Here is an 8,648-nt window from a genome sequence, read left to right on the forward strand (position 1 = left end):
TACATGGAACTCTATTCCACAGTACTACATAGAGCCATGACTACATGGAACTCTATTCCACAGTACTACATAGAGCCATGACTACATGGAACTCTATTCCACAGTACTACATAGAGCCATGACTACATGGAACTCTATTCCACAGTACTACATAGAGCCATGACTACATGGAACTCTATTCCACAGTACTACATAGAGCCATGACTACATGGAACTCTATTCCACAGTACTACATAGAGCCATGACTACATGGAACTCTATTCCACAGTACTACATAGAGCCATGACTACATGGAACTCTATTCCACAGTACTACATAGAGCCATGACTACATGGAACTCTATTCCACAGTTCTACATAGAGCCATGACTACATGGAACTCTATTCCACAGTACTACATAGAGCCATGACTACATGGAACTCTATTCCACAGTTCTACATAGAGCCATGACTACATGGAACTCTATTCCACAGTACTACATAGAGCCATGACTACATGGAACTCTATTCCACAGTACTACATAGAGCCATGACTACATGGAACTCTATTCCACAGTACTACATAGAGCCATGACGATATGGAGCTCTATTCCACAGTACTACATAGAGCCATGACTACATGGAACTCTATTCCACAGTACTACATAGAGCCATGACTACATGGAACTCTATTCCACATCAGGTAACTGATGCAGCAGGAGAATCAGATTTTAAAAAACAGATAAAAATACACCTTATGGAACATCGGGGACTGTGAAGAGACACACACAGGCACAGACACATGCACACACAAACACGATAACACACACACACACACATAGGCACAGACACATGCACACACAAACCACGATAACCACACACACACACATATAGGCACAGACAGACACATGCACACACAACACGATAATACACACACACATAGGCACAGACACATGACACACAAACACGATAACACACACACACACAGGCACAGACACATGATAACACACACACTATACATACACACATAGGCACAGACACATGCACACACAAAACACGATAACACACACACTATACATACACACATAGGCACAGACACATGCACACACAAACACGATACACACACACACACAGGCACAGACACATGCACACACAAACACGATACACACACACACACATAGGCACAGACACATGCACACACAAACACGATAACACACACACACAGGCACAGACACATGCACACACAAACACGATAACACACACACACATAGGCACAGACACATGCACACACAAACACGATAACACACACACACAGGCACAGACACATGCACACACAAACACGATAACACACACACACACACACATAGGCACAGACACATGCACACACAAACACGATAACACACACACACACATAGGCACAGACACATGCACACACAAACACGATAACACACACACACACAGGCACAGACACATGCACACACAAACACGATAACACACACACACATAGGCACAGACACATGCACACACAAACACGATAACACACACACACAGGCACAGACACATGCACACACAAACACGATAACACACACAAACACGATAACACACACACATGATAACACACACACTATACATACACATGGATTTAGCACTGTAGATATGTGGTAGTGGTGGCCTGAGAGTACACACTTAATGTGTTGTGTATTCTGTAATAAATATATTGCAATGTTTTTAAAATTGTGTAACTGCCTTAATTTTGCTGGACCCCGGGAAGAGTAGCTGTTGCCTCGGCAGGAACTAAGTGGGATCCATAATAAACCCCAGGAAGAGTAGCTGCTGCATTGGCAGGAACTAATGGGGATCCATAATAAACCACAGGAAGAGTAGCTGCTGCCTTGGCAGGAACTAATGGGGATCCATAATAAACCTTCAGGAAGAGAAGCTGCTGCCTCGGCAGGAACTAATGGGGATCCATAATAAACCCCAGGAAGAGTAGCTGCTGCCTTGGCAGGAACTAATGGGGATCCATAATAAACCCCAGGAAGAGTAGCTGCTGCCTCGGCAGGAACTAATGGGGATCCATAATAAACCCCAGGAAGAGTAGCTGCTGCCTCGGCAGGAACTAATGGGGATCCATAATAAACCCCAGGAAGAGTAGCTGCTGCCTCGGCAGGAACTAATGGGGATCCATAATAAACCCCAGGAAGAGTAGCTGCTGCCTCGGCAGGAACTAATGGGGATCCATAATAAACCCCAGGAAGAGTAGCTGCTGCCTCGGCAGGAACTAATGGGGATCCATAATAAACCCCAGGAAGAGTAGCTGCTGCCTTGGCAGGAACTAATGGGGATCCATAATAAACCCCAGGAAGAGTAGCTGCTGCCTCGGCAGGAACTAATGGGGATCCATAATAAACCCCAGGAAGAGTAGCTGCTGCCTTGGCAGGAACTAATGGGGATCCATAATAAACCCCAGGAAGAGTAGCTGCTGCTTTTGCAACAGCTAATGGGTTACTACTAACAGTTCACTCATGCAAATGGGTTGGTATTCTCCTCATCATCCAGATGGGTTGGCATTCTCCTCCACCTACTCCTCATCATCCAGATGGGTTGGCATTCTCCTCCACCTACTCCTCATCATCCAGATGGGTTGGCATTCTCCTCCACCTACTCGTCAACATCCAGATGGGTTGGCATTCTCCTCCACCTACTCGTCAACATCCAGATGGGTTGGCATTCTCCTCCACCTACTTGTCAACATCCAGATGGGTTGGCATTCTTCTCCACCTTCTCATCATCATCATCCAGATGGGTTGGCATTCTCCTCCACCTACTCCTCCTCATCCAGATGGGTTGGCATTCTCCTCCACTTACTCGTCAACATCCAGATGGGTGGGCATTCTCCTCCACCTACTCGTCAACATCCAGATGGGTTGGCATTCTCCTCCACCTACTCGTCAACATCCAGATGGGTGGGCATTCTCCTCCACCTACTCGTCAACATCCAGATGGGTGGGCATTCTCCTCCACCTACTCGTCAACATCCAGATGGGTGGGCATTCTCCTCCACCTACTCGTCAACATCCAGATGGGTGGGCATTCTCCTCCACCTACTCGTCAACATCCAGATGGGTGGGCATTCTCCTCCACCTACTCGTCAACATCCAGATGGGTGGGCATTCTCCTCCACCTACTCGTCAACATCCAGATGGGTTGGCATTGTCCTCCACCTACTCAACATCCAGATGGGTTGGCATTCTCCTCCACCTACTCATCATCCAGATGGGTTGGCATTGTCCTCCACCTACTCAACATCCAGATGGGTTGGCATTCTCCTCCACCTACTCATCATCCAGATGGGTTGGCATTCTCCTCCACCTACTCCTCCTCATCCAGATGGGTTGGCATTCTCCTCCACTTACTCGTCAACATCCAGATGGGTGGGCATTCTCCTCCACCTACTCGTCAACATCCAGATGGGTTGGCATTGTCCTCCACCTACTCAACATCCAGATGGGTTGGCATTCTCCTCCACCTACTCATCATCCAGATGGGTTGGCATTCTCCTCCACCTACTTCGTCAACATCCAGATGGGTTGGCATTGTCCTCCACCTACTCAACATCCAGATGGGTTGGCATTCTCCTCCACCTACTCAACATCCAGATGGGTTGGCATTGTCCTCCACCTACTCAACATCCAGATGGGTTGGCATTCTCCTCCACCTACTCGTCAATATCCAGATGGGTTGGCATTCTCCTCCACCTACTCAAGGTGGTTGATGAGGAGTTAATGTGATCAGATATAGAGGTGGTTGAGGAGGGTTCATGTGATCAGATATAGAGGTGGTTGATGAGGGTTAATGTGATCAGATATAGAGGTGGTTGATGAGGGTTCATGTGATCAGATATAGAGGTGGTTGATGAGGGTTAATGTGATCAGATATAGAGGTGGTTGATGAGGGTTAATGTGATCAGATGTAGAGATGGTTGAGGAGGGTTCATGTGATCAGATATAGAGGTGGTTGAGGAGGGTTCATGTGATCAGATGTAGAGATGGTTGAGGAGGGTTCATGTGATCAGATATAGAGGTGGTTGATGAAGGTTAATGTGATCAGATATAGAGGTGGTTGATGAAGGTTCATGTGATCAGATATAGAGGTGGTTGATGAGGGTTAATGTGATCAGATATAGAGGTGGTTGATGAGGGTTAATGTGATCAGATATAGAGGTGGTTGATGAGGGTTAATGTGATCAGATATAGAGGTGGTTGATGAGGGTTAATGTGATCAGATATAGAGGTGGTTGATGAGGGTTCATGTGATCAGATATAGAGGTGGTTGATGAGGGTTCATGTGATCAGATATAGAGGTGGTTGAGGAGGGTTCATGTGATCAGATATAGAGGTGGTTGAGGAGGGTTCATGTGATCAGATATAGAGGTGGTTGATGAAGGTTAATGTGATCAGATATAGAGGTGGTTGAGGAGGGTTAATGTGATCAGATATAGAGGTGGTTGATGAGGGTTCATGTGATCAGATATAGAGGTGGTTGAGGAGGGTTCATGTGATCAGATATAGAGGTGGTTGATGAAGGTTAATGTGATCAGATATAGAGGTGGTTCATGAGGGTTCATGTGATCAGATATAGAGGTGGTTGACGAGGGTTAATGTGATCAGATATAGAGGTGGTTGACGAGGGTTAATGTGATCAGATATAGAGGTGGTTGACGAGGGTTAATGTGATCAGATATAGAGGTGGTTGAGGAGGGTTCATGTGATCAGATATAGAGGTGGTTGAGGAGGGTTCATGTGATCAGATATAGAGGTGGTTGAGGAGGGTTAATGTGATCAGATATAGAGGTGGTTGAGGAGGGTTCATGTGATCAGATATAGAGGTGGTTGAGGAGGGTTCATGTGATCAGATATAGAGGTGGTTGAGGAGGGTTAATGTGATCAGATATAGAGGTGGTTGAGGAGGGTTCATGTGATCAGATATAGAGGTGGTTGAGGAGGGTTCATGTGATCAGATATAGAGGTGGTTGAGGAGGGTTAATGTGATCAGATATAGAGGTGGTTGATGAGGGTAAATGTGATCAGATATAGAGGTGGTTGATGAGGGTTCATGTGATCAGATATAGAGGTGGTTGAGGAGGGTTAATGTGATCAGATATAGAGGTGGTTGATGAGGGTTAATGTGATCAGATATAGAGATGGTTGATGAGGGTTAATGTGATCAGATATAGAGGTGGTTGATGAGGGTTCATGTGATCAGATATAGAGGTGGTTGATGAGGGTTCATGTGATCAGATATAGAGGTGGTTGATGAGGGTTAATGTGATCAGATATAGAGGTGGTTGATGAGGGTTAATGTGATCAGATATAGAGGTGGTTGACGAGGGTTCATGTGATCAGATATAGAGGTGGTTGACGAGGGTTCATGTGATCAGATATAGAGGTGGTTGACGAGGGTTCATGTGATCAGATATAGAGGTGGTTGACGAGGGTTCATGTGATCAGATATAGAGGTGGTTGATGAGGGTTAATGTGATCAGATATAGAGGTGGTTGACGAGGGTTAATGTGATCAGATATAGAGGTGGTTGAGGAGGGTTAATGTGATCAGATATAGAGGTGGTTGATGAGGGTTCATGTGATCAGATATAGAGGTGGTTGATGAGGGTTCATGTGATCAGATATAGAGGTGGTTGATGAGGGTTAATGTGATCAGATATAGAGGTGGTTGATGAGGGTTAATGTGATCAGATATAGAGGTGGTTGATGAGGGTTAATGTGATCAGATATAGAGGTGGTTGATGAGGGTTAATGTGATCAGATATAGAGGTGGTTGAGGAGGGTTAATGTGATCAGATATAGAGGTGGTTGAGGAGGGTTCATGTGATCAGATATAGAGGTGGTTGATGAGGGTTAATGTGATCAGATATAGAGGTGGTTGATGAGGGTTCATGTGATCAGATATAGAGGTGGTTGATGAGGGTTCATGTGATCAGATATAGAGGTGGTTGATGAGGGTTAATGTGATCAGATATAGAGGTGGTTGATGAGGGTTCATGTGATCAGATATAGAGGTGGTTGATGAGGGTTAATGTGATCAGATATAGAGGTGGTTGATGAGGGTTCATGTGATCAGATATAGAGGTGGTTGATGAGGGTTAATGTGATCAGATATAGAGGTGGTTGATGAGGGTTAATGTGATCAGATATAGAGGTGGTTGATGAGGGTTCATGTGATCAGATATAGAGGTGGTTGATGAGGGTTAATGTGATCAGATATAGAGGTGGTTGATGAGGGTTCATGTGATCAGATATAGAGGTGGTTGATGAGGGTTCATGTGATCAGATATAGAGGTGGTTGAGGAGGGTTCATGTGATCAGATGTAGAGGTGGTTGAGGAGGGTTCATGTGATCAGATATAGAGGTGGTTGATGAGGGTTCATGTGATCAGATATAGAGGTGGTTGATGAGGGTTAATGTGATCAGATATAGAGGTGGTTGATGAGGGTTAATGTGATCAGATATAGAGGTGGTTGATGAGGGTTAATGTGATCAGATATAGAGGTGGTTGATGAGGGTTCATGTGATCAGATATAGAGGTGGTTGAGGAGGGTTCATGTGATCAGATATAGAGGTGGTTGAGGAGGGTTCATGTGATCAGATATAGAGGTGGTTGATGAGGGTTAATGTGATCAGATGTAGAGGTGGTTGAGGAGGGTTAATGTGATCAGATATAGAGGTGGTTGATGAGGGTTCATGTGATCAGATATAGAGGTGGTTGAGGAGGGTTAATGTGATCAGATATAGAGGTGGTTGAGGAGGGTTAATGTGATCAGATATAGAGGTGGTTGATGAGGGTTCATGTGATCAGATATAGAGGTGGTTGATGAGGGTTGATGTGATCAGATATAGAGGTGGTTGATGAGGGTTAATGTGATCAGATATAGAGGTGGTTGACGAGGGTTAATGTGATCAGATATAGAGGTGGTTGATGAGGGTTAATGTGATCAGATATAGAGGTGGTTGATGAGGGTTCATGTGATCAGATATAGAGGTGGTTGATGAGGGTTAATGTGATCAGATATAGAGGTGGTTGAGGAGGGTTCATGTGATCAGATATAGAGGTGGTTGATGAGGGTTCATGTGATCAGATATAGAGGTGGTTGATGAGGGTTAATGTGATCAGATATAGAGGTGGTTGAGGAGGGTTCATGTGATCAGATATAGAGGTGGTTGATGAGGGTTCATGTGATCAGATATAGAGGTGGTTGATGAGGGTTAATGTGATCAGATATAGAGGTGGTTGATGAGGGTTAATGTGATCAGATATAGAGGTGGTTGATGAGGGTTCATGTGATCAGATATAGAGGTGGTTGATGAGGGTTCATGTGATCAGATATAGAGGTGGTTGAGGAGGGTTAATGTGATCAGATATAGAGATGGTTGATGAGGGTTAATGTGATCAGATATAGAGGTGGTTGATGAAGGTTCATGTGATCAGATATAGAGGTGGTTGATGAGGGTTCATGTGATCAGATATAGAGGTGGTTGAGGAGGGTTCATGTGATCAGATATAGAGGTGGTTGATGAGGGTTAATGTGATCAGATATAGAGGTGGTTGACGAGGGTTCATGTGATCAGATATAGAGGTGGTTGATGAGGGTTCATGTGATCAGATATAGAGGTGGTTGACGAGGGTTCATGTGATCAGATATAGAGGTGGTTGACGAGGGTTCATGTGATCAGATATAGAGGTGGTTGATGAGGGTTAATGTGATCAGATATAGAGGTGGTTGACGAGGGTTAATGTGATCAGATATAGAGGTGGTTGAGGAGGGTTAATGTGATCAGATATAGAGGTGGTTGATGAGGGTTCATGTGATCAGATATAGAGGTGGTTGATGAGGGTTCATGTGATCAGATATAGAGGTGGTTGATGAGGGTTAATGTGATCAGATATAGAGGTGGTTGATGAGGGTTAATGTGATCAGATATAGAGGTGGTTGATGAGGGTTAATGTGATCAGATATAGAGGTGGTTGAGGAGGGTTCATGTGATCAGATATAGAGGTGGTTGAGGAGGAGTTAATGTGATCAGATATAGAGGTGGTTGATTGAGGTTCATGTGATCGGAATATAGAGGGTAGTTGAGGAGGGTTCATGTGATCAGATATATAGAGGTGGTTGATGAGGGTTAGTGTGATCGAATATAGAGGTGGTTGAGGAGGGTTCATGTGATCAGATATAGAGGTGGTTGATGAGGGTTCATGTGATCAGATATAGAGGTGGTTGAGGAGGGTTCATGTGATCAGATATAGAGGTGGTTGATGAGGGTTCATGTGATCAGATATAGAGGTGGTTGATGAGGGTTAATGTGATCAGATATAGAGGTGGTTGATGAGGGTTAATGTGATCAGATATAGAGGTGGTTGATGAGGGTTCATGTGATCAGAATATAGAGGTGGTTGAGGAGGGTTAATGTGATCAGATATAGAGGTGGTTGATGAGGGTGTAAGTGATCAGATATAGAGGTGGTTGAGGAGGGTTCATGTGATCAGATATAGAGGTGGTTGATGGAGGCGTTAATGTGATCAGATATAGAGGTGGTTGAGAGGGTTAATGTGATCAGATATAGAGGTGGTTGATGAGAGGTTCATGTGATCAGAT

General features: G+C 44.6%; 1 long non-coding RNA gene across 3 annotated transcripts; it reads right to left on the minus strand.

Annotated features, from left to right (window-relative positions):
• Positions 1–1,922: 1,922 nt before the first annotated feature.
• On the minus strand, positions 1,923–3,738 carry LOC127923311 (uncharacterized). 3 transcript variants are annotated; one of them, XR_008114078.1, is made up of 5 exons: positions 3,623–3,738; positions 3,431–3,470; positions 2,923–3,239; positions 2,803–2,882; positions 1,923–2,679 (listed from the first exon to the last, which is right to left on the minus strand). It is a non-coding gene; the product is annotated as an uncharacterized LOC127923311 (long non-coding RNA). The 3 variants fall into 3 exon arrangements; XR_008114079.1 differs by lacking the exon at positions 3,623–3,738 and having other exon boundaries at positions 3,431–3,516; XR_008114080.1 differs by lacking the exon at positions 3,623–3,738 and having other exon boundaries at positions 2,963–3,239; positions 3,431–3,507.
• Between the last annotated feature and the right edge of the window lie 4,910 nt (positions 3,739–8,648).

Source organism: Oncorhynchus keta, unplaced genomic scaffold (assembly GCF_023373465.1).
Source record: "Oncorhynchus keta strain PuntledgeMale-10-30-2019 unplaced genomic scaffold, Oket_V2 Un_contig_2925_pilon_pilon, whole genome shotgun sequence".
NCBI lineage: Eukaryota > Metazoa > Chordata > Actinopteri > Salmoniformes > Salmonidae > Oncorhynchus > Oncorhynchus keta.